Here is a 26973-nt window from a genome sequence, read left to right on the forward strand (position 1 = left end):
CACTCAGTTTACTGATTCAAGAAACAACTTCACAGACTACGCCCAGAAATCATGTTTTACCAACCATCTGGGCATCCCTTAGCCCAGTCAAGTTGACACATAAAATTAACCATCGCAGTATCCTTTATTACCAATGGGAAAATGTGAGAGTAGGTTATTGAATAAGACATTCACGGGGACGGGGGATCCCGAATCTCAAAGTACCTCTCGTTTTGTGGCACAGTAACCTAATCTTATCCTCAGTTCTTGGCACTAGGATAAGAGGGAAGTCTTTTTTTTTTTTTTTTTTGAGTTTATTTATTTATTTTAGAGAGGCAGAGACAGCATGAGTGGGGGAAGGGCAGGGAGAGGTAGAGAGGATCCGAGCAGGCTCTGTGCTGCCAGCATGCGGGGCTTGAACCCATGCAGCCGTGAGATCATAACCTGAGCCAAAATCAAGAAGTCAGAGGCTTACACGACTGAGCCACCCAGGTGCCGGAAGAGGGAATTCTTTAAGTGAGACGAACGAGGTGGAAACTGTACGTACGTGTGTTCTGACAACCCACCTAGACTTCAACTTGAATCCTGCCAGCAGATGCTGATGGCCTCTGGAGACGAGAAAGAGCAAGGGGGTCCCTTCCACATGGCCTTGCCTCCACCAGATGGCACGTCACCATGAAGGCAGGTTTCAAACACCTTTCTGCCGCACACCTGGATGTTTCCTGGCAAGCAGGTGAGAGGGGCTGCTCTCGGAAGCTCAGCCCCTGAGTACTCCTTGAGGACCTTGCATGATCTGGACACAGACTGCTCAATTAAGAGGCAGGAAACAAAATGCAGCAGAGCCCTAGGCCAAGGGCAACACTCCAAAGGTGCACACGTATCTTGCCGGCGCCTCCAAACTCCTGCACTCCTGTCCGGGGAAGGGCAAGGGCACTGGGCAGAGTTGAACCAACATGCGCGTTCCGAGGATGCTGAGCATCGCTTGTTTCCCTCAAAGTTCTCTCCAAACACCCTAATTAACAAACCTCCAGTGCAGAGATTTGCAGATGAAACTGCATGAAGATTTGGGGCGGAGGGAGCTCGACTGCGAGGCATCTTTACAAGCTAACGGCTCCACTGCTACAATTCACAGGCCTCTGCAGGACACCGTAAGTGTGAACCTCCCCCAGGACACAGAGTGAAACTAACTAGCCCTCCACACCGCCTGTGCTCAAGTATTTTATTTAAATTTGTTTACATTTCTTTATTTTTGAGAGAGAGACAGAGACAGAGTGTGAGCGGGGGAGGGGCACAGAGGGAGACACAGAATCCCAAGCAGGCTCCAGGCTCCGAGCTGTCAGCACAGAGCCCAACGCGGGGCTTGAACCCACGAACCGTGAGATCACCACCTGAGCCGAAGTCGGACGCTCAACCGACTGAGCCACCCAGGCGCCCCTGTGCTGAAGTATTTTAAAGGAAAATTATAGGATACGTGACCGAAAGATGTGTTCAGAGGGACAGGCATGACCATTCTGCTAATTTCTCTATTCCAGTCCCTTTCACGTGGCCCAAGCTTTCTGAACCAGAGCACCAGGAGGGTTTTGTTTTGTTTTGTTTTGTTTCCTTCTCCCAGTTCAAACAGAAAACAATCAAATAGCTAGAGGTGAAAATTTTACATAAGCAGCCACCTCTCGAAACATAAAAACTGAGGTCTAAGCAAACAGTGATGAAAACAATGTGCATTATAAGTGCTTTTCTCTGATCAGTGTTCTAGAAAGGATCCACAACGGTACAGGGCTTCTGTGCAAGCAACAAAGCTGAGAGGTGGCCCTGGACGGAGTCCAGGTGGTCAGGACATCATGGGAAGGGAGGTGGCCCCAGCCCAGAGTGCAATTCCAAATAGGTCAGTGGATTTCACTCTGCTTCAATATCAAATGTAGCACCTCATTCAATAAAGTGCAGCCCGCCCCCAGGGCAGATCGCAGGCAGTTTACACAAAAGGAAGGGTATGTTTCATTGTGTCTAAGTTATCACTCGATATTTTAAGATACACTTGCTCAAAGAGATTTAACTTGTGCCAGGAAGAACAATGCTGGCTGAGCTTCGCCCAACAGAACTATTTATCAGGGACAGACTCTGAGGAAAGTCTCTCGGTTCAGAACTCAGTTTCCCTGCCCTTGTCTCCCACCTACCCCCCACCACCCCAGGCATGATCCTTTGACTCAGATTCACTGCTGTTTTGTAGCAGTCATTCATTCATCAAATATTTACTGTGACGATTACAAAGAAGGGTGGTGCATGGGTGCAGCTCTCAAGGAATTTGGTTCTGAATTTGATTTTAAAATCAGAACAAATGAATGTGAAAGGTGGTGAATGACAAACGAATGTCACTGTCCAGAAATGATATAGGAGCTGAAAATGGAGACTGTGTCAGAAAAACACTAGTTTTTCCTGCTTCCCACACAACCACCGCACTTGGCTTCTGACGGCAGACGTGTGAGTTTTCCACCCCCCCCCCCCACAATCCTCCAACATCAGCGGGGTGCCCTGCCCTTCACCTCAATTCTAACACTAATGGGAGTTGGGGCAGACCCCACAGGTTAAGGGTTCCGTCCCACAAGACTGTCTGTCCCCACTTCAGACATGAATCACAGATAATGGGTCCCCAGGTTTTCCACGATCTCAATCCAACCTGGTTACAAATCAGAGATTCTCGCGTCCCCTCCATTAATTCAATCATTTGCTAGCATGGCTCACAGAACTCAGGAAAACACTTAGCTTATTATTCAATAAAGGATATAATAAAAGATACAGAAGAACAGCCATATGAAGAGATAACACAGGTCTGGGAGAGTCCCGAATGCAGGAGCTTCTGTCCCCGCAGAGTTGGGGTGTAGTACCCTTCTGGTATGTGTATGTGTTCCATAGCCTGGAAGCTTCCCGAACTCCACACTATTGGGATTTTTACAGAGGCTCCCTCATGCAGGCATGATTGATTATTAACTCTATTTCCAGCACCTCTCCCTTCTTAGACAATGGAGGGAGGGCCTGAAAGTTCTCTGGTGACCAACCCCCATCCAGGAGCCCATCAAGAGTCAACTCTTTGGAACAAAAGGCATTCCATCCCCCAGGGAATTCCAAGAGATTTAGATGCTCAGTATCAAACGCTCTTGTCACTCAGGAAATTATAAAGTCTTAGGAGCTCTGTGCCAGGAACCAGGGTCAAAGACTATTAGAACAAAAGATTTTCCAGGGCCCCTGGGTGGCTCAGTCGATTAAGTGTCTGACTTCGCTCAGGTCTTGATCTCACAGTTTGTGGATTTGAGCCCCGCATCAGACTCTGTGCTGACAGCTCAGAACCTGGAGCCTGCTTTGGATTGTGTGCCCCCCTCTCTCTGCTCCTCCTCCATTCATGCTCTGTCTCTCTCTCTCAAAAGTAAATAAACACTTAAAAGAAAAAAAAAGATTCTCCTAGTACCTCTATTTACAAGGGTTTTAGGAGCTCTGTGTACGAACAGGGGTAAAGACCAACATGTATGTTTCTTATTGTTTCACAGAGACACTGGGGATTGAAATGGTCAAAAAAACATGTTCTCAGAGGAGATGATTTCAGCAGGACTTAAGCATTAGACACACCATAACACCTTTAAGAGAGTGGAAATCACACAGCACCTTATCTCGGACCACGATGGAATTAAACAGAGTTGTTTAGGCAGAGAGGAGAGTGTCCACCTGAATAAAGAGAGGGAACAGGCAAAGACACAGACACAGAAAAGGGCATTTGCTCATTTGGACAACAATATGGCCAGAGGTGAAAGTGGGTGCCAGGGAAGAGTGAGAAAAAATTATCGACAAGTCTCTAGTCTGAACACTTGGAAGATCTGGAATATCGGCGAGCATGTATACTTGGTCCTGTATGTAATGGGGGCCATTGGAAACTTTTTAAAAGGGAGTGTACACGATTGGGGCGCCTGGGTGGCGCAGTCGGTTAAGCATCCGACTTCAGCCAGGTCACGATCTCGCGGTCCGTGAGTTCGAGCCCCGCGTCGGGCTCTGTGCTGATGGCTCAGAGCCTGGAGCCTGTTTCCGATTCTGTGTCTCCCTCTCTCTCTGCCCCTCCCCCGTTCATGCTCTGTCTCTCTCTGTCCCAAAAATAAGTGAACGTTGAAGAAAAAAAAAAAATTTAAAAAAAAAAAACAAAAAACCAAGGGAGCGTACATGATAAATGGGGTATTTTAGGGAATACATTTTCCTGCGGTAAGAATGAATTGGAAGGGAGAGAGAAAGCTGGGCAATCGTGGGAAAACAATTTCAATTACGCAAGCATGAAGTGATGTGGGTGTAGACCACAGTGAGGCAGGGAGACTGCAAATCAAATTGTTCTATTCGTTTTCTGGAGAATAAAAGAAAAGTACAACTAGCCTAGAAAAATAGCTTTGGCAGGTGCCGCACATAATAGATGGTCCCTCACTTATTTCACCCAGGGTTTTTTTGCTTTAACTGACCACCGGGTAATTGCACCTGCACCGGCCTATTTATCATCTTCCCAGGTCCAACCCAGCAGACCTGAACTGAATGAAAGGATTTCAGAACTGGTGCCCTCACTGACTGCAAGATTTCGTTCCTGTTCATCTCCCATTGCTACTTGGTGTTACCGCTGTCTACCAGATATCACCAGCACGCCAAGACATCACAACTAACACCTGGGGAACCCCCACAGAGTTGAACGGCTCTTAAATTCGCTGTGTCATCGAATACCATGCTCTCCTCTGTAGACTTGCCAATGATCTGTGAGGTTGTAAAATCTCTTTTATAAATTTCTTCCTCATAAGTTTATTATGTGACTGGATGCTACCTAGGTATGTATGAACTGAGGGTAGCAAGTGCTGTTCTAGACGACGTGCTAGACTCATTACTGCCCAACATGTTACTGCTTGGCTGGCCAGAAACCAATACGATGCTTCCTTATAAAATTTCAACTTCTGGTCTCTAACCCAACATGTAAGGAGCTTGGAAGTCACAACTCCATCTCAACAAGTAAAAAGCTGAACGACAACAACAACAACAACAACAACAGCAACATCAACTACATCCGGGGCCATTAGACACGTTTAAAAGAGTGGAAATCCCACAGTGCCTTCTCTTGGACCATGATGGAACTAAAACCGGAGGTCGCTGACAGCTGGAAAATCTTCAAACACTTGGCATGAAACAACACGCTTGTACATAAAGAAGACACGGCAAGAGAAATTTTTAAATATTTTGAAAATTAAAATACAACTTACCAAAACCTGTGGGATTTAGTGAAAGCAGTGCCTGGAGGGAAATTTATGGCATTGAAAGTATGTCTTCGAAAAGAAGAGAGATCTAAAACTGATCATCTAGGCTTCCACCTTAGAAAAGCAGAAAAGGAAGAGCAAAGTAAATCCACGTAAGCAAAAGAAAAGAAATAATAAAAATTAGAGCAGAAATCAATAAAATTGAAGAGAGGAAACTAATCAGAAAGGTAATGAAACCGAAGGTTGGTTCTTTGAAAAGATCCAAAAAAAAAAAAAAATCAATAATTCTCTAGCCAGGCTAACTAAAAAAAATAAAATAAAAAAATAGAGAAGACACAAATTACTAATATTAGAAATGAAAGAGGGAACATAACAGATTACATGGACATTAAAACGATAATAAAGGGATACTATGAACAACTCTATGCCCACAAATTTGAAAACCTATATGAAACGGACCAATTTCTTAAAAGACACAATCTGCCAAAACTCACACAAGGAAAAACTGACAATCTGAAAAGGCCCGTATCTATTAAAGACATTGAATCAATAATTAAATAACCTTCCAAACAGGAAGAACCAGGCTCAGATAGGTTCACTGGTGAGTTCTACCAAACATTTCGGAGAGAAAATGTACTAATTCTCTACAATCTCTTTCAGAAGATAGAGAAATATAGAAGCCTCTTAACTCATTCTATGACGCCAGCATCACCTTAATAACAAAACCAAATAAAGACTTTATAAGAAAAGAAAACTAACGACTATATATCTCCCATGAACATAGATGCAAAAGTCCTCAACACAATATTAGCAAATCAAATTTAACAACTTTTCAAAAAAATTATACACCATGACAACGTGGGATTTATCCCAAGTATACAAGTCTGGTTTAACATTTGAAAATCAATTCCGTAATATTGACAGGCTAAAGAAAATAAATCACATGGTTGTATCAATACATGCAGAAAAAGAATTTAACAAAATCCAATACCCATTCATGGTAAGAACTCCCAGAAAACCGGGAATAGAGGGCAAATTCCTCAACTGAAGAAACAACGTCTATAAAATCTTATAGCTAACATCATACTTACTAGTGAGAAACTAGTTTTCCCACTAAGATCACGAACAAGGCAAGGATGTCCTCTCACACCATTCCCTTTCAATATCATATGCCGGTCCTGGCTAATGCAATAAGAAAAAAAGGTACTAAAAGGTAATAGATGGGGAAGGAAGAAATAAAACTGCCTTTGTTTGCAGATGACATGGCCTGAGTGTACAAGATTTATCTGAACAAAATCACAAAACTCCAACAAAAAAAAAAATCAAAGAACTAAATATATGGAGAAATTTTCCATATTCATGGATAGAAAAGCTCAATATTGTAAAGATGTCAGTTTTCCCCAACTTGATCTATAGATTCAATGTAATCCCCACAGATATCCCAATCACTTGTTTTGTAGGTATTGGCAAATTTATTCTAAAATCTCCACAAAGGGTGGAAAACTCAGAATAACCAACACAATACTGACAGAGAACAAGGTCAGAGGAGTGACGATATCCAACATCAAGGATTTCTATACAGCTACAGTAATCAAGACAGTATTGCATTGGCAAACTAGGCAGATCAATAGAACAGAATAAAGAGATCAGAAATAGACCCATATAAATATAGTCAGTTAATCTTTGACAAAGGAGCACTGGTGATACAATGGAGAATGGATGGCCTCTCAACAAATGGTGCTGGAACAACTGGACAACCACATGCAAAAAAGAAAAAAAAAAACAAAAACAAAAACGTAGACACAGGCCTTAAACCCTTCACCAAAATTAACTCAGAATTAATCATAGATCTAAATATAAAATGCTGGGGTGCCTGCGTGGGCTCAGTTGGTTAAGTGTCCGACTTTGGCTCAGGTCACGATACCATGATTTGTGAGTTCAAGCCCGGCACCAGGCTTTGCACTGACAACACAGAGCCTGCTTCAGATTCTCTCTCCCTCTCTCTCTGCCCCTCCCCTGCTCGCACTCTGCCTCTCTCAAAAATAAATAAACATTTAAAAATAAATAAATAAATACATACAAAACTATAAGACTCTTATGGGATAACAAGACAAAATCTAGATGACCTTGGGCATAAGTGATGACTTTTTAGGTAAGACACCAAAGACACCGACACCAGCACCATGAAACAATAAATTAATAAGCTGGACTTCGTTAAAAAACAAAAACAAAAAACTTCTTCCCTGTGGAAACCACAGTCAAGAGAATGAGAAGAAAAGCCCAAGACTGAAAGAAAATATTTGCAAAAGACAACCTGATAAATAACTCTTATTCAAAATATACAAAGAACTCTGAAAACTCAACAATAAGAAAGTGAACAATCAGATTCAAAAATGGGCAAAAACCTGGACACCTCACCAAAGATAGATTACAAACAAGCATATGAAAAGATGATCCACATCGTATGTCCTTACGAAACTGAAAATTAAAACAATAATGAGATGTGACTATACACCTATTAGAATGGCCCAAATCCAGAATGCTGATGACACCACCCAATGCTGGTGAGGGTGTGGAGGAACACGAACTCTCATTCACTGCTGGCGGAAATGCAAAATGGTACAGCAACTTTGGAAGATGTTTGACAGTTTCTTACAGAGCTAAACATACTTTTACCGTACAATCTAGCACCTACACTCCTTGGTATTTACCCAAATGAGCTGAAAACTTATGTCCACACTTATGCGCACACAGATGTTTATGTCATCTTTATTCATCATTGCCAAAACTTGAAAGCAACAGCAACCAAGAAGCCTTCAGTGAGTGAACTGATAAATAAACTATGGTATATCCAAACAATAGAATATTATTCAGCACTGAAAATAAATGAGCTATCAAGCCATGGAGAGACATGAAGGAGCCTTAAATGCACACTACTAAGTGCAAGAAGCCAGGCCGAAAGGTTACCTACTGTATGATTCCAACTCTATGACATCTTGGAAAAAGCGCAACTATGGAGACTGTAAAAAGATCAGTGTTTTCTGGGGGTTAGGGTGGGAGACAAAGATGCATAAAAGAAGCACAGATGATTTTTAGAGCAGTGAAAATACTCTGTATGACACTATATGGTAAATACAGGTCATTCATTATACATTTGTCAAAACCCACAGAATGTATGATGTCATGTAAACCATGATGTTTGAGTGATAGTGATGTGTCATGTGGGTTATCAGTTGTAACAAATGTATCACTCTGGTGTGGGATGTTGATGGTAGGGGAGGCTGGGCATGTCGGGGGGAAGGGACATATGGGAACTCATTATTTTCTGCTCAATTTTTCTATAAACCTAAAACTGCTCTAAGAATTAAAGTCTATTTAAAAGGGAAAAAAGGGACTGTGACAGAGTGAAGTTAGAACCTCCAGTAGGTGTTCTAACACCTCAGCTAATAGCTGAGCCATTAGTACCAAAGCAGCTATATAGAACCAAGTTCAAGACAAGAAAATAGAAGATGTTGAAAACAGAGATTTTGGCATAATAAATCACCACAAATTCAGTGGCTTAAAACTTCCCACGTTTATTATCTCACACAAGGAGAGGGGATTACACAAAAGCATGAACATGAAGAGGCAGGGATCTTAGGGACAACACTGGACTCTAGCCACCAGCAAAGCCATGATGGACAGAATCTGAGAAGAGAGAAAATATGCACCCATGAGAGATGGCGGGTGATGGCTGGACCTTCATTTCTGAGTCTTCAGTTACCCTTCCAGGTTCAGCTGACCCCAAGGATATTTCCTTCCTTGGGTTTCATTAATTTTTCCTGACACTGTCACTAAAGCAAGGAGAAGCCCAATACCATTCTTTCTGTTGAACCAGGGTGGGTTTCTATTTCTTAGAATCCAAAGATCCATAACTTGAACTGATTGAAACCTTCCTCTTGTGGGACAGGTTTCCTGGTCTTTTTTGAAGTTAACTAGAAGTGTTTATTCCTCATATAGGATGTGCTATATGGCAAATAGTTTGGATTTTGGTTCTACAATTTCCAAATGATGCAAACTTGGGCACTTCATGTAAAGTCTAAGCCTTTTTTTGTTTTTTTTTTCCTGTAAAATTAGAATTAAATGTTTGCCTTGCAGTAGATACTTTCTCAGATGACATGAGACTGGTATGTCCTATAAATGTTTACTTTCTTATTTCATTTTTTCTTATTTTTTCCTTCCTTTTTCCCTCTCCATATAATATTTTATTTGTTTTCCAGGGCTGCTATAACAAAGTATCACAGTCTTGGTGGCTTACACAACAGAAATTTATTGTCTCACAGATCTGGAAGCTGGAAAGGCCAAGACCAATGTGTCGGCAGGTTTGCCTCCTTTTGAGGGCTGTGAAGGAGAATCTGTTCCAGGCCTCTCTGCTTAGCTCATCTTCAAGTTCACATGGCATTCTCTCTGTATGCCAAATTTCCTTTTTTATAAGAACACCAGTCATGTTGGGCCCACCTAATGACCTCTTCTTAGTGTAACCAATTACATTTGCAATGACCTGACTTCCAAATTAAGTCACATTCGAAGATGCTGAACATTAGAACTTAAACATTTGTATTTTTCAATTTACTGACAATCATGACACAATTCAACCCATAACAAACATATAAAACATATAGAATATGTGGATCATTCTCCATTCATCTATTCAATTCTGCAAATATGAGGGTCTTGTCTTCTAAGGTCTGAACACACAGCTCTATAACAACTTCTCAGGGGTGACAGCAACCATTAGCTAACATTTTCGGACGTTTGTTTTGTGTATACGAGACCGTCTGGAGTTCCCTTTACCTGGTCACTTTTCCAGAGGATCAACAGTGACCTCCAGCATCTCTGAGAGCATTTCTTAGGATTCTTGTAGTTGCACACAGGGGCATGTATTGTATCAGACATTATTCTTCCAAGTTACTGAGCGCCAGAGGAGGAGACCTGGGGGGACCTGGCTGGAAGAACAAGGGGGAAGAAAGCTTCCATGGTCTCCATATCATAAGGCACTGCAGTTGCCCGTTATGTAGTGGTCCCATGATCCTAAATTAGCCCAGATTCTTGTTTGGGTTCAAGTGATGGATCAGGGCTTTCCCGTGATTCTGTACCTGCTCTTCCAGCTCAAAGACCAGAAACACAGCAAAACTCAACGGCCAACACATAGGGACCCAGAAAATGTGAGAAGGTCCGAAAGGCCACTGAGGAAGAGCAACACTACAGAAGATCACTGTCTCTGAAGACCAAACAAACTACAGGAGATATTCCCAGGAAAGGTAAGGATCATGGCTTCTGTCTACGGCACTTCTTCTTTGGTTGTGTAATGTAGGAATTTAGCCTTTAGTTTTGATGACTTGGTCCAGTGTGAGATTGCACTGTGATTTCCATCCTCCAACATAATTCCGTTTCCTTATCTCAACTGGAGCATCAAACAGCATATTAATATAATGCATTACACAAGATTTCACCTACAGTGTGCAATAAAAGCTATTGTCTAACATTTCAGCCTGAGCTCAAGCAAAGTTAATCTAATTTAATATGTCATTAACAAAAGTTGGTCTATGTACCAATAGTTGTTTGGGGATGAAGACTGGGGGCGGGGGGGGGGGGTGGTTCGTTTGAAGGATAATTTAAAGGTCACTTTGATTTAAGATGAGTTCAAGTTTAGCAATGCAATATCGCTGCGTTTACTATACATCTCTGTGATGAATGTAAGGCAGGAAAACCAACCTTTATATTTTCTATCCATTATTAATGAGTGGCTTCTAGCAGGGCTGGGGAGCGTAGAGAATTGTGATTACAGGAGACCCGCTCACTTGAGTGGTGTCAAGTCTCGTAGAGGCCACTTTAAACGGGCCCAGTGTCTGTATTCTCGCTTCTGTTATGGGGTTTTACGATCTTTTTTTTTTTTTTTTTTTTTTAATTCATGATAGTGTGAAACTTGATTAGAAAGAAGACAGAAGAGACGAATGATAAGATTATGGTTTAAATTATTAAAGCCAATTACGGAGCATGAATGCCACCACTCACAGTAGCGTGGGGTTTCCAAGGAAGTGTTGGGGGTGGGGGGCTGTGAGCACCACCCCCACGCCCTTCTTTGACTTCTCTGAGCAGGATCTCCCCCAGGGGGCCGTTCCCACATACCAAGTCCACCCCACTGGGGCAGCCATGGCGGAAACTTCCAAGAAGGAGCCTCAGTCTTACTGGGCATCCAGAATGCAGTCTTGCCTCCCACGAGATGAAGCCCAAGATCTGGGGGCTGCTAATTCCCAATCCTATTTCCCCCTCCTTCCCGGTCACTTGAGAGTGGCCTCCAAGAGACTGAAGAGATCTGCAATTCCATCCAAGCTTAGAGGGGGAAGTGCCATGTTGCACGGAAAGTGGGGACAGTGGGAGGTCACCCACATTGTGTGTCTTTCATCCTTACCATGACACCCCACTTCCTGAATCCAGCTTACCTGGAGACTACGTCAAGCCTCCTGACCAAAGGAGTCCTACTCCTAAACCTCCGTCCGCTGACGGAGGGCCTCACCTGGAAGGCACAGGCTGCCCGGAGCTGCAAGTCCGCCTGACTGTGAGCCTGGCCCTCTACACCGACTTTGCTACTTGTCCGGCACCGCCTGCCAGAATGAGCCCTGTTGCTCCCCTTGACCCACATCCCAGGGAACAGACGCGTCTTCTCCATTCCTGATCTCTCCTTCACGCTGGACATCACACAATTTACACAGTCCAATCCTCAATAAAAGAATTCAAACGCAACACAGTTTATTTCATCCAGGATATATTGTTTTCAGGACTTCGGTCAGTGTTTGACAACCTTGACTATGTACCTGAACTTTTTTTGAAGGCTGACGCCTATGCCTCACCTCCTGCAGATTAGGATGTAATCAGTCTTGGCGGGACTGGAGCATTGGCATTTTTGCTGTGAAGGGCAGCCCTGGGTAAGAACAAGCGAGTAGCAAATTAACTAGCTCAACTCTTTCTAATCCTCAGGTCGACCGCATGAGCCCTGTGTTAGGAGGGCCCTTTTCAGCACCCTTCCAATTTGTGCTCACTGGATCTCTTGCTCCTGAATGATAAACTTTATGTGAAGGTTGCATGCCTCCTGTTCCCCACACCTGGTCTCCAAAGTGAAGTAACATGATTGTGGGGGAGAAAATATATGAAGAATGAAGAAAGGACAGTGCTCCCTATTGGCAGTTCTAACCAGATTGCTGGAGCAGGCAGAATGGCCAAACCAGTATTTCGGGCCTAGCCTCATGCCAGGAAATCTGCAGTAGAAATTCATGAAGCTTGAAAGGGGTCTTGTGAGGCCCTTTGTCCACGGTCGTTCTGCACGGATGCAGATAAACCTAACTTTGCTGACTTCCAGGGGAACGCCCCACAGGAAATCCCACCTAAGTGGGGCGCCTGGGGGGGCTCAGTTGGTTAAGTGTCCAACTTCGGCTCAGGTCGTGATCTCGCGGTTCGTGGGTTCGCGGCCCGCGTCGGGCTCTATGCTGACAGCATGGAGCCTGGAACCTGCTTCGAATTCTGTATCTCCTTCTCCCTCTGCCCCTGCCCCCTCACACTTTCTCTCTCTGTCTCTCTCTGTCTCTCTCTGTCTCTCTCTCTCTCTCTCAAAAATAAACATTTAAAAAAAAAAAGAAAGGGGCGCCTGGGTGGCGCAGTCGGTTGGGCGTCCAACTTCAGCCAGGTCACGATCTCGCGGTCCGGGAGTTCGAGCCCCGCGTCGGGCTCTGGGCTGATGGCTCAGAGCCTGGAGCCTGTTTCGGATTCTGTGTCTCCCTCTCTCTCTGCCCCTCCCCCGTTCATGCTCTGTCTCTCTCTGTCCCAAAAATAAATAAACGTTGAAAAAAAAAAATTAAAAAAAAAAAGAAAAAAGAAAGAAAGAAATTCCACCTAAGTGCCTCCAGCGTATAAATAACATTGCTGCTACCTAGAAATTCCTCACCTGAGCCCCATACCACAGGCTGTGGTGCTGGTTCCCTACTGAGAGAGAAAGAGAGGAGCCCTTCCCAGCAAACAGCAATACGCCTGCAGTTAGACAAAACTGTATTTTACTTCGGTCTCCTCATAGTAATAAAATATTGCCATATTGAAAAGTTTGTCTCACTACAATGTACCATTTCAAGGCTTTATGTTAGAAAATGGCATGAGCTTCTACAACATCCGATATTATAAATAACACCTAGAAACAACCCCAAAAAAACCCTAAACAAAGAACAAAGAAATTACAGTCGAGCCCAAAGACTTTAGACTTCTAACACATTGACCTATTATTTTCCATTAGTGATATAGATACAGATACATGTCCCTCCCATGTATGTGTGTATGTATGTATATATATATATGGGGAAGGGAGGGAGGGAGATTGAGTTGGCCTTTATCAACATTCAAAGAAACCCCCAATGTTGACTTCCTCATTTTGATATTGGACTAAAGTTATGTGGGAGGCTGCCATTAGGGGAAACTGAGTGGAGGTGCATGGGGCCTCCCTGCATATTTTTCACCAAATTTTTGTGCATCCAGAATTATTCTAGAACTAAACGTTTAAGACGCGCACGAGTGAGGAAAGATACTCTACCCACAAAAGAAATGAAGGTGGACCTTGGAAGGGAAGAAGCTCGCGAACTAGGGAAGAGCTCTGTGAATCATCGCCAGCAGTAGAGAGGAGGCGGAGGAGTTGCACAAGTGGCAGTCGTTGCAACTGCAAGTGTAGGGATCGTAGCCGTTGTAGTAGTCCTAAGAGCAATAGTAGTAAGAATCGTAGGCAGTAGTCGCAGTTGATAGGAAACATTTGCATTCCCCACCATTGAGGCATAGCGAAGAAGGAACCGTGTGAAGGTGGAGGGGAGATATTTCACCCAAATCTAAACCCATGTTGAATCGGTCCCTTGTGATATTTACTAAGAGGACGTAAGAAGCTTCCCAAAATAACTCACTCCCAAAATACATATGTCTTATTCAACTTCCCAGGAATGCAGTCTTCAGTGTGAAAGCACGTGAAGAGCTCAAAGCAGGTGAAATAGTACATTGTTCGTTAAATCCATCGAACGTGTTTGTCGTAGGATATGGAATTCGTGTATTTAATTTATGAATCAATTCCTCAACCTTCTATCAATCACCCCACGTTTGTGGGTTCTCCCCGTATTTGGAAAGCCCCAGACTCTCCGGGACTTAGCTTTCTCCTTACAAGCCAGCTTGAAAAATAAGTACTCTGGCAGATTCAAGAGAGAACATAATCCAAGGTTCGTTATTTTATGAAGCTTTTCCCACTGTCAACCCAAGTGAGAGCGTCGGTGAGGGAGCTGGAGATGGAATATTACAAAGACTCTGGAAATGCTTAGGATATAAAGCACCTACTATGTGCCTGATGCCATTCTGGTCATGCAGGACCCAGCAGTGAACAAGGTGGTCACGATCCTGCCCATTCTCAAGAAAGAATGACAATGTGCACAAAACTCAACAAACAAGATGATTTCAGGTAACAACTCTGAATTGAACGTAACCAACTCTGACTTGAATAAAAACCAGGAGATGTGACAGAGAACAACACTTTGCAAGGGCTCTGGGTCAGGGAAGGTCTCCCTAGAGAGTGACATGTGAGTGCAAACCCAAGAAACAAACAGGAGCAAAGCCAAGAGAAAGAAGACCCCACAACAAGGAAAATAGAAACCCTAATGTGAACATCAATTTGGCCTTTGCGACAAACAGCAGTGGCCGTGAGGACAACAGCAGGTGAAATCAAAGAGGAAGGTCAGAGCCAGATGGAACTAATATATTTGGATGGACTAGGCATGTGGATCCATCCATGAAGAGGGGCTGCAGGGAGAGTACTTTCTAGATTTCTGTCTTGTGGCACCAGATGGAGGGGCTACGGCAAACCGGGATTGGAGAAGAGGGCCCTGGGTCTAGTGCAGGACTTTTCAAGTACAAGACATGGCTGAGAACCCCTTCTGATCTCGGGTCTCTGACTTGCGAGCCAGGGTAGCCCAGAGTCCCAGTGCCCAGATCCCACCCTGCAGCCACTCCCCTGCAGGGCCCGGCCAGCTCCCCAGGGGCACCACCTCAACGCAGACGCAGGCTTCTTGGCCTTGGGATCCACAGACCAGGCTCTTCTCCCTCCACCCTAAGCCTAGGCAAATCACCACTGCCCCATACGTGTCCTCAATTCTTGTACTGTTGTCTCTCCTCATTCCTATTGCTGCTCTAACTAATTGCCACAAGACAGAGGCTCCAGACAACAAAATTCATTTTCTTGTGGTTCTGTCCAAGATGCACCACTCTGGGCTAAAACCAAGGGGATGGCAAGGCTGCCTTCCTTCTGGTTTTGCCTCTTCCAGCTTCCACAGGCTGCCCAGCTTCCCACTAGGTGCTGGCTCTCGCTCAGTGAGATCTCACTGAGCCTCCCACTAGCTCAGTGGCTCTCGCCCAATGCATGCCATGGCAGCCTGGGGATCTGGGCAGGGCCCCCCAACAGAAGCCACGTCCGGGGAAGAGATGAAAGTCACTGCTTAAGAAGAAGAGTAACCTGGGGCACCCAGGTGGCTCCGTCCGCTGAGCGTCTGACTCTTGGTTGTGGCTCAGGTCACGATCCCAGGGTCATGGGATTGAGCCCCGCACCAGGCTCCACCCTGAGTGTGGAACCTGCTTGGGATCCTCTCTCTCTCTCCCTCTGACTCTCTGACTCTGACTCCGGCTCTGGCTCTCAGCAGAACTGAGGCCTGGTGGTGAGCATGCCCTCCCGGGAATTCTCAGATAGATCATTACTGCTGTCTGTACTCGGGGGTCATTTTCTCTTTAACATAGGCTGCGCCTCCTTTTCCACTTTTCAAGCTCTGTACACCCACCGTCCTGCAGGGGTGAGCGCCACGGGGGAAAGGTAACACGTTAAGCCCAGGGTCTCCCGCCCAAACCTGCCTCCACTTCCAGGAAGCATGCTGATTCTACTGCAACCCCCGCCCCCCACACTTCCGTGGACACACTTTCTCATCTATATTCTTCTCAATCATCCTTCCCACAGCGACCCACCAGATATGGTCCAAAAAGAGAACCCGCCTCTCACTCAGGTTAGGATGAGTGACATTTTCAATCATAACACATTTCAGTCATTAAGGAAAGTAACTAGAGAGTCTCCAGGGAGGGTGAGTGAGTGAGAGGAAAGCATATTCTTGCAACTCAGCTTACCTATGTTTTTGAAAAGAAGGTTGTCAGAAAATGGGACTTCTTTTGAGTCACAACAATGTTAACATCTGTGCGTCTGTAAAGGGAGAGAGACTCCTAATCATCTCTCACATCTGCAAAATGCCTTTGAGTTGGAAGAATGTATTCGTGGCCTGAGCCCCCACCCGTAGAGACAGCACCAAGGCTTAACCCTAAAAGGTCCTACTTGCAGCAGCCGAGTCAGAGGGCTCTGGGTGCCGGAAGCCTGGTAGGACGGCAGTGCTCTGTCGCAGGAGAACTTTCACACACGTGTCATTGAGCCTTCCAGCAAGATGGGCAAGAGTCACCTGGAAGGATAGAGACAGAGACTTTATCAGGCTCATACCGTACGTCATATGACCTGTTCCTGGCTGCTTTCTGTAGGTGGTGAGTCTAGCCTGAGACTTGCTTTCACTACAAATTAGTAGGAAAGTTTGGGGGGCGTAACTAACCCTCAATCACCTCTAACTCTTGGCCAGATACCATCGTCCAGTGAAGAACACTTCAGAGCTACGTGTGACGCAGCAAACTCAGGGTCATTCTCAGCAGCAGAATTTAGTGAACGCCCACCGTGGGCCAAGTCAGGGGATGGGACAGATCGCGGGACCCTCTCCTTCCAGAGTGGGCTCCCTCTCCTGTAGTTCCGTGCTTACATGGCCTTGTGGGGCTGTGCAGGTTCCAAGAGGAACCAGCGAGAAGGCCCACTGTGGGCCCAGGAATGCACTGTCCATGGATGATCCCCATGGTCAACCCCTGGTCTCCAGGCCCGAGGCTATCTTACTTGGATGGAAGTCCTAGAGAAGAACCATTAAAGGCAGTGCACCTCTTGGGCTCCCGCAGGCCTTGGGACCCCAGCAATCACAGTTACAGGCCTTCAAGATTTGCAAGGTAAGAATACGCACAGGCCTGCAGGAGGAAAAGGCCATAATCCGGTAAGAGGGGAGTACACCGGGGCTTAACCGGAGAGAGGACCTGTAAGCATCCACAGACACAGTGAGCAGTGCACATGAGGTTGCAAGAGAATGTACAGAAGCTTACGTGAGGAGTGCACACAAGGTGGCAAAAAGAGAGCATAGGCGCACGTGGAAACTGCACACGGTTTACATGGAGAAGCACACACCGACGTGGGGAGGGGCGCCCAGGCTCACGTGGAGAGACCCACAGTGGCCACATGGGGAGACGCACAGGGGCTCACGTGGGAGACGCACATAATTCTTGGGGACCTAAAAATCCCTCTCAAACAACTCCCCATTTAATAGAAGAAGAGTGACCCTGGAGGGTCCAGGGCTTTTCCCCACCCAGCCAGTGCAAGTCACACGTGGGGTCACAGACCAGGATCATTGGCCAAGATGTGATTTTTACTGCCTTCTTTAATTTCAAAAGAAACTAAGACAAAATTTCGCCCGAGACCTTTCCGACCTTGGGTACAAGCAGCACAAGGAACACTGAAGTCAAGATTTGAAACTTCAGGGGCATTTTCTCCAAAGGCTGCCTGGGAGCTGACAAAGAGGAGGAGATCTACTCACTACAGGTTGGGATTTGAAAAGAATAACGAGCTCGGGAGCCGAGCACGTGCCTCCGCGCGCCCCGGTGCTCCTCGCTAAGCACCTGCCACGCTTCTCCCTCGGGACGCTCAGAAGGGCTCACATCTCTCCGTGCTAGGGAGCCTGTCCCTGGCCCCGTCCACAGGAGGGCCCCCCTCACTCTCAGCTACTCCTCCTTTCCTTTTCCTCCTGGCGTCTATGCTGAGGGTGATTCTATCGTTCATGTTTTGCTTTTTTACCATCTCTCTCCCTTCTAGAATGTCAGCAGAGTGAGGCTAGGACCTCACACTCTCCTGTGTTCAAGGCTCTGATCTCGGTAGCTAGAATAGAACCTGGTACAGGGTGGATCCTCAGTCAACACCTGCTGGGATAAAATAACGATAAACAAACCATACACCTAAATGCACACGCTGTTCCATTTCCAGAGGCTGTATTAGAGAATAGATGATCTTACATTTTAAGAAAATTCTCTCGTTGGTTCCCGGAAAAACAGTGTTTTTGTGTCCCTATAACTCACTGTCGTTCCTACAGTAATGACTGAATGAGTACGGAGAGATTAAGGAAGAGGAAACAGGCATTCATTTCTCTTTGTGACTTTGACACAGGTGAGGCATTCCTCTGAGAGTTCGTCTCCCCGAAGTCCTTCTGCCCCCAGGGAGGACCAGGAGAGCCACACTCTACAACTGCCCGTCCCTGAGGACCAGGGCTCCGCAGGACGGTCGCATGCTGTTAAGTGTGCAAACTGCAATTTTTCAGACAGCTCCCGAGACGCCTGCCGGGGGCAGATTTGCAAGTGATCCAAAGGTGACGGAAAATGACGCTACACCAGAGTCTTCCATTTTCCCGACGATCTGTCACAAGGACAAACGCCATCCGTTCCGGTGGTCTTTGAGATCACTCCATGCTTGGATGGTTGTGTCAACACCAGGTCAATCCGGGATGGATCAACAACCCCGGTAATTCCAAGGAGCCCGCTTTTACTGTAAGCCGCGGTAACATTCCACCACGAGGCCTCCGTGAACGTGCCCTGGGCTGCAGGGTTCCACCCAGAGGCGCCCAGAGGGGCGACAAAAAGCCCCGAGGGAGAAGCCACCGCCCGCTCACCGTCCCGGAGCAGCCCTGACCAGCTCTCCGTTCAGGTGAGCCTGAGTGAAAGGTACGCAGTCAGTTGCCTGGGCAGGTCTCATCACCCACGATGTAAAATGTATGTTTAACACCGGCCATTTTACCAAACTGGCCGCCACAGTCACCTGGAGACCGCTGCCCTTGAACGGCCAGTAAGCGGTAGGATCGTTTCTAGGAGTTTTAAGTCATGCTAAAGGAGAGTAAGCAAATATCCAAATATCCAACATTTACAGAAGCAGAATCCCAGCCACATCCTCGTCAGACATAGCTGTTGAGATAGGACGCTGTAAATCGTAGCAACTTCATACGGTCGTCAGCCTTCGTATCTGAGCCTGGTGTCTCCTTCCACCCCTCCCCCCCCACACGCACCCACACGCACACCATCCACACGCACGCACACACCATTCACACTCTTACAAAGCCTCTGCTAACAACAGCCTCTTTAATAATGCAGCATGGAGCAGAGGGCAAGAAATTATCTTGTTCTGCCCAAACCCAAGTGGCAGGAGAAAATATTTCCCAGCCCTCACGTCCTTGAGATGTTAAAACTGGATTTGCAATCAGCTTGGTGCTGCACACAGTGCCCAATGGAACAGCATCGTAGCAAGACCGATGGTTCTGCTTTGCAAAACCTAAATAGCACACTTACTGAAGACAATCTGAATGCAGAACAAAAGGTACCTTAGAAATAACCGTCGGGCTAACAGAACTACAGCGCTGAGTGGGTAGGCCTGAATTTAATGAAATGATGTAAAATGTGTGCTTAGGAATGTACTCAGTTCTCTGTGGGATAGTTTGGGTTTGCATCACCAATTAACACAAGTTCCCAGTGACCGTGTGTGTGTGTGTGCATGCGTGTGTGTGCGTGTGTGTGTGTGTGTGAAGTGTCCACAATGGCAAATGCCCACACCAAAATACACAACGTCCAGAAACTTCATTTCTCTGAAAATGAATCCCATTAAGTTTTTTCCTAAATTTTTTTTATTACGTGTCTTTATTTTTGAGAGGCAGAGAGACAGAGAGAGAGAGAGAGAGGGAGGCACAGAGAGAGAGAGGGCGACACAGCAGCCAAAGCAGGCTCCAGGCTCTGAGCTGTCAGGACTGAGCCCGACACGGCTCGAACTCACAAACTGTGAGATCGTGACCTGAGCCGAAGTCGGACGCTTAACCGACTGTGCCACCCAGGCGCCCCTCCATTAAGTTTTTTTAAATGTAATTTATTGTCAAATTGGCTAACATACAGTGCGTAAAGTGTGCTCTTGGCTTTTGGGGTAGATTCCCGTGGTTCATCACTTTCATACAACGCCCAGTGCTCATCCCAACGAGTGCCCCCCTCAATGCCCATCACCCACTTTCCCCTCTCCCCCACCCCCACCATCCACCCTCAGTTTGTTCTCTGTGTTTAAGAGTCTCTTATGATTTGCCTCCCTCCCTTTCTGTTTGTAACTATTTTTCCCCTTCCCTTCCCCCATGATCTTCTGTTAAGTTTCTCAAGTTCCACACATGAGTGAAAACATATGATATCTGTCCTTCTCTGACTAACTTATTTCACTTAGCACAATACCCTCCAGTTCCATCCACGTTGCTCCAAATGGCACGATTTCATTCTTTCTCATTGCCAAGTGGTATTCCATTGTATATATAAACCGCATCTTCTTTATCCATTCCTCAGTTGACGGACATTTAGGCTTTCAACAACAGCCAGATTATGGAATCCCATTAAGTTTTAACCTCCAGCATGTAAGATTTGGAGGTAAGCACCAGAATTAAGAGGCTGCTTGAGGAACCAGGATGGCCATGGTTCTAGTGATTTCTTTCTTTCAATCACTGCCAGCCTCAGCATGCAAAGTTATCTAATGGGGAGTCCACAGAGAATAATCCAGAAGCTAAAAGACTACAGGGACCCTCATCACACAAGCATGAAGACATAAAAACAAACTTGGCAAATGCAAAAAGAGAAATTAAATGACCTTTAAAAGGGTTATGGAGCCAGCTAGGAATACTAAAGGATATTCACACAAGCCTCTTGCTCACGGAATGTGAATTCCGAACTGCACTTTCTCCAGATCCTTTAAGACACACGGTTCCTGACATGCAAGCATGAGGGTTGAATGAAAAATCACTATACAGTTCTCATGTGAGGTGGAAAAAAACTTCAGGGCGTAAAACAGTTAACAAACAAAGAGAAATGACAGCTTAAATTTGAATTTGGAGAGCACCTTGCAAATTGTTTGCACAGATGTGACATTATTTACATGATAATTTCATGCTTCTCAGCACACAGAGGAAAATAAAACTTGTTAGATGACATAATGGGACCATTAATTCTATTAATGGATCAAGGGTTGTTTCTAGAACCTTTCCATTGCTTCATCATCTTGATATAATTGGCAATATTGTTACATCTGCATTTCAACACCTACTGCAAAAGGCAAGTCAGAAAGAAAATAAGTTTGCTACCTTGCCTAGAAAAATAATGTTTCCTAGTGTCAAAAATAGTCGAGGCACTACAGATGACTCTTAAACGATATGGGTTTGAACTGCCCAGATCCACTTGTAAGTGGATTTTTTCCAATAGCTACAGAACAGGACTCTAAATGTATTTTTTCTTCCTTATGATTTGCTTCATAACATTTTCTTTTCTCCAGCTGACTCAGTCTATAATACGGAAAGCATACAAAACATGTGTTCATCGACTATTAATGTTATCGGTGAAGCTTCCGGTCAACAGTAGGCTATTAGCAGTTAAGTTTGGGGGGGGGGTCAAAAGTTACGTGGGGATTTTCAACTGCAGCGGGTAGGGGAGTGTTTTTGGCACTCCTGACCCCCGCATCGTTCAAGGTCAGCTCTATCTGGAATGACCTCTCGCCAAAGCATTAAGAACCGTTTTAGGGCTGAATAGTTTTCCAGCCATTGAAAGAACAGAATAAAGAGCTTTGTCTACAATACTTATTTCAGAAAGCCTCAAAGAAATAAGCATAGATCAGCCACAAAACCACGAAGCTTCTTCAACGTGATGTTGCTACTGTTTCCTCCAACGGCGCTGAATCAGCTCCATTTCGGTGGCAACGCTCTGGAAGCAAGAAATGATAGATTACAGCTGCGGTGAGCTTCACTTCGAAAGCACAGGAGGAATTCTCTTCCGTCGGCACTCACATTTCATCACTTACTTGCAATTTCTGTAGAGTACTCTCCAAACTGGGAAAGATGAGGAGGCCACGGGACAGATTCAGATTCAAGAGATTCGAGACTCACCCTTCACCCTGGAAAACATTCCACGCTGTCCCTCTGTAAATGGAATTATGGCCCCGGCAACACACGCCGGGGCGCAAAGTGCCCGGGTGAACACAAATTAAATGCCCATGAAAAAGGGCTCCCCGCACATCAGCGTCCATCTGATCTGGCCTCCTTTGCCTCCGCCATCTGTCTTGATTTTCATTTAGAGCCACGCCTTTCGCTCCGGGTACACTCCCTCACAGTCGCGGGTGGGTGTACGTGTCCTTGTCACCCACGGAGCGACACGGGGGAAAGAAATTACTTGCTGATTTTCCTTTCTGTGGAATGGTGTCTTTGGAATGGCTTCTTGAACCAGGCCAGCAACGCGTGCGGCTCCAGCGGTGGGACCTGAGACAGGATGCCGTGCTGGGACCGTCCTGCTCAGCCCTCAGCCCTTCTCCGCAACTGTTCCTCCTGAGACCGCCAGCTCCCAGCCTCGTTGAGAAGACAAAGTGTGCCCTCAGACGTCGTAAGGATGAACAAAAAAGGGCGTCTTCCCATCTGAGCAGCTGAAACAGCACGACGAGAGCTTTGTTCTACTTCTCTATTCTGATGGAGGTTTGGGATGACTCGTCCGGAAAGGGGGCTGCCGCTTGGACATGCAGGGAGGGCAGAGACGGACAAAGGGGTACGGAAGGATCCGGAGCAGGAGCACGGAGAGGGCGGGACCTGCGTGCCACAGCGGGATACAGAACTGGGTAGGCGGTGGAACCAACACACGAAGAGTCCTTCACGGCAGGGACCATGTGACCCAGGCAGGGGCCCAGGTAAACATGACCACCTGCTGTTGTAAACAAGCTCTTATCGGATTGCAGGATCTCGCCTGAGACCAATGTGACCCAGGCAGGGGCCCAGGTAAACGTGTGTCTGTAGGGGAAACTGAGCCACACGGCAGCTCATACCCAACCGGCCCCACGGGCGCCCTCTGTCTTTGCTGCCCTTGGCCCAAGTGATCCCACTGGTGCTGGCAACCCAGCCTCAACCTTCTCATTGTTCTGACAAACCCTCTTCTCGCTGCCAAGACTCTCCTTGAACCCCAGCTTCCTGCCATCAGCTCAAAACACACTGGAGGTTCAGGAGAGTCAGTTGGTGATAGTGACTCTTTGAAAAGACTGTAGTAAAATCCAGTTTTAACCTCTTTCTCAAGACTTTAATTTTGTTGAAATGGTCTGCTCTACATAAGAGATCTAGTAATCTCTGAACAAAACGGTTATTTTTTAAATTTATTTTTTAAAATATGAAATTTATTATCGAGTTGGTTTCCATACAACACCCAGTGCTCATCCCAACAGGTGCCCTCCTCCATGCCCATCGCCCACCCTCCCCTCCCTCCCACCCTCCATCAACCCTCAGTTTGTTCTCAGTTTTTAAGAGTCTCTTATGGTTTGCCTCCCTCCCTAACTTTTTTTTCCCCTTCCCCTCCCCCATGGTCTTCTGTTAAGTTTCTCAGGTAGCACCACTAGGAATTTACCCAAGGGATAAAGGAGTGCTGAAGCATAGGGGCACTTGTACCCCAATGTTTATAGCAGCACTTTCAACAGTAGCCAAATTATGGAAAGAGCCGAAATGTCCATCAACTGATGAATGGGAAAGAAATTGTGGTTGATATACACGATGGAATACTACTTGGCAATGAGAAAGAATGAAATCTGGCCTTTTGTGGCAACGTGGATGGAACTGGAGAGGGTTATGAACTATGTCATCCAGAGAAGGACAGATACCATATGTTTTCACTCTTATGTGGATCCTGAGAAACTTAACAAAACAGTTTTTAAAAGTAATCTGACTATCCTATGTTTCTATATTAAGCTCTTGCTGCAGCTTATTGGAAAAGTAAACGAGCATCAATGCAGATCAGGTTATGCTCGGGTGTAGTTAAAGAAGAGAAATAACCAAGGGGATACCAGAAGGTGAAAATGAGCCATGAGCTGTTGTAAAAACATAACAAAATAAACAGGTAAATTCAGAAAACTTGTAATTGGGAAATTTCTAAGGACTTCACATTTGTCAGGAAAGGTGTACTACAGATTTATTTTTCCTTCTGGGTTTTGCTACTTGAAAAACCCAAACTTGATGCAGATAAGCAGATGTGTCCCAAGCATCCACGTCAACACCGGCCTTGGCCAGCCTGAGGCCACCGGCAATTTGAAATGCAGGTCTGCTATGAGCGCTCGTTGGGCTTTTACTGTGCAATATTCATGGTGAATTACAAAAGGCATTTTAATCACAATCTCTATAAAGCACATGGATAATAAGAAAAATAGCCACCAAATTGCAGCTTAGACTTCTATTTATTTTACAAAGACACTCTAGAGTAATTACACATTTGGCAGGTTAATGCTAAATTCAAATTTAAAAAGTAAGATTAGCTTTTATAATATAATGAACGGCCAATTTCTTATATCCTGCCCTTGGGTGCATCCCAATACTGCCTCCTGGTGGTACTGCAGCTTAATTGCAGGAACAGGTTTTTGAAAAACAGTTGTTTGAAAGATGAAACCTCAGGTGATTACAAACACCATGACATTAAGCAATGTAGCCCTGAGGTCTGTGGTGGGAGAGCTGTGACCAAACATCCATCTCTATCCTTTGAGAGAGACTACTGTGACCTCTGTTGTTCTAAAAAATAAACTAAGAAACGAACTAAGAAATAAAATCACCACCTAGAAAATTTGGCTTTATTTTTTTTAATGTTTATTTATTTTGAGAGACAGAGACAGTGTGAGAGGGCTAGGGACAGAGCGGGGAACAGAGGATCCGAGGAGGGCTCTGGGATGACAGCTGAGAACCCGATGCAGGGCTCGACCTCATAAACCATGAGAGCATGACATGGGCTGAAGTTGGATGCTTAACTGACTGAACCACTCAGGCACCCTGAAAATTTGGCTTTATTAATATCCAAATTCAGAGCAGTCAAACCAAGTTATTAAGTGGCATTGGAAAAAGAAAGACGTGGGTACACTCAGGTTCTGTTACTTCAACCTGCACATCTCAGACGGCTTGGCGTTCGGTGTGAACTGGAGACAACACCCACCTGAGTCCTCCAAACTTGGTTTAAGAAACTGATTGGCCCATTTCCCTCCAGTGGCTCCTGGGTTGTGACAATCTGGGTCATGCAAAACCTCCATAATGCTTCATTCCAAACGTCTGACCCAAATCCTTCTTGTGTACTTCAAGATCCGGTGCAAACCCCACCTTCATAGTATCCTCCTTTCTGCCTCAAGACTGAAGTGAATTCTCCTTCTATCTTTTAGATAGCCCTGTCTACAGCAGTCCCCTCTACCGCTCTATGCTTATATAATGTTACACCATTTACTTCCTTCACTCACCTATCACGTGCTGTGGTTACCTTACCAGGCTATGTTTTTGTTTGTTTCCTGTGGGTCTCTCCCCGTAGAATGGATGCCTCCTGAGGGCAGGGACCTAGCCTGCTCTGCTCACTACTGCATACCTCGCTCCTTGCACAGTGTTTAGCACATGATAGATGCTGAATACGTATTTGCCGAAAGAATACACATTTAGTGTTGCTGAAGGTGTTACAGTCAGTCCTATGCTTGCTGCCGAGATTGTACAAATTATTTAGCGGACAATTTAGCGATACGAATCAAACCTTGTTACGCGAATATAGTAGTGAAGTGTAAAAAAATAACCCAAGCGTTTGTCAAGAAAATGGAAATAAGTGATGTACATCAAATAGTAATATGCTATGCAGCCATCAGAGATGATCAGGGGCACTCGCACAAGGGCCATCCTTAGGGGCACCTGGGTGGCTCGGTCAGTTAAGCATCCGATTTTGGCTCAGGTCATGATCTCACAGTTCATCGGTTCAGGCCCCATGTCAGGCTCTGCGCTGACAGTGCAGAGCCTGCTTGAGATTCTCTCTCTCTCTCTCTCTCTCTCTCTCTGCCCCTCCCCCACTTGTTCTCTCTCTCTCTCTCTCTCTCTCTCTCTCAAAAATAAGTAAACTTAAAAAAAAAGATGATCATCATCTCTATTTACTGACATGCAAAAATGTCCATGACATATATTTAAACTCAGAGACAAAAACAAAAACATGCGTAATGGTTAATTTTACGTGTCAACTTAAGTGGGCCATGGAGTGCCCAAATATTTGGTCAAACCTTATTTTGCATGTTTCTGAGTCTGTGAAAGTGGGTTTTGTTTTGTGTTATTTCAGATGAGAAAAACATTTAAATCAAGGGATCCAGTAAAGCTGATTGCCATCCTTAATGTGGGTGGGCCCTATTTAATCAGTTGAAGACCTAAATAGCACAAAAAAGCTGAACGTCCTCTGGTAAGAGGAAATTCTTCCCACCCGCCTGCCTTCAGACTGAGACGCTGATGTTTTTCTTGCCTTCAGACTCAAACTGAAACATGAGCTCTCCCTGCTTTTTAGCCTGCCAGCCTTCGGCCTGGAGCTGTATCAGCGGCCGTGGTGATTCTCAGGTCTTCGGACTCACTCCGGAACTAAACCGTCAGCTCTCCGGGGTCTCCAGCTTGCCGACTCATCCTGCAGGTCTCGAGACTTGCCAAACTCCATAGCTGCACGAGCCAATTCCTTA

At 45.5% G+C, this 26973-nt stretch overlaps 1 protein-coding gene and 1 long non-coding RNA gene across 4 annotated transcripts in view; both read right to left on the reverse strand.

Moving 5' to 3' along the window:
• The window catches only part of LOC121042559 (uncharacterized), an 89284-nt gene extending 72508 nt beyond the window's left edge, over positions 1-16776 (reverse strand). The window contains exon 1 of the long non-coding RNA XR_005796296.1: positions 16654-16776. This is a non-coding gene — a long non-coding RNA (uncharacterized LOC121042559). The remainder of the gene's footprint in view (positions 1-16653) is intronic.
• Positions 16777-21924: 5148 nt separating this feature from the next.
• Positions 21925-26973, reverse strand: part of ATPSCKMT (ATP synthase c subunit lysine N-methyltransferase) — a 245604-nt gene continuing 240555 nt past the window's right edge. The window contains exons 9-10 of one of the 3 annotated variants that reach the window (XR_005796338.1): positions 22306-22920; positions 21925-22208 (exon numbers count right to left, since the gene is read on the reverse strand). The gene's annotated coding sequence lies outside the window, so the exon portion shown is untranslated. Of the gene's footprint in view, positions 22209-22305; positions 22921-26624; positions 26954-26973 lie in introns of those variants that run through there. The other 2 variants (XR_005796326.1, XR_005796332.1) reach the window with 2 other exon arrangements.

The sequence above is a fragment of the Herpailurus yagouaroundi genome, unplaced genomic scaffold (genome assembly GCF_014898765.1).
Source record: "Herpailurus yagouaroundi ecotype Mexico unplaced genomic scaffold, PumYag 29, whole genome shotgun sequence".
NCBI classification, from domain to species: Eukaryota; Metazoa; Chordata; class Mammalia; order Carnivora; family Felidae; genus Herpailurus; species Herpailurus yagouaroundi.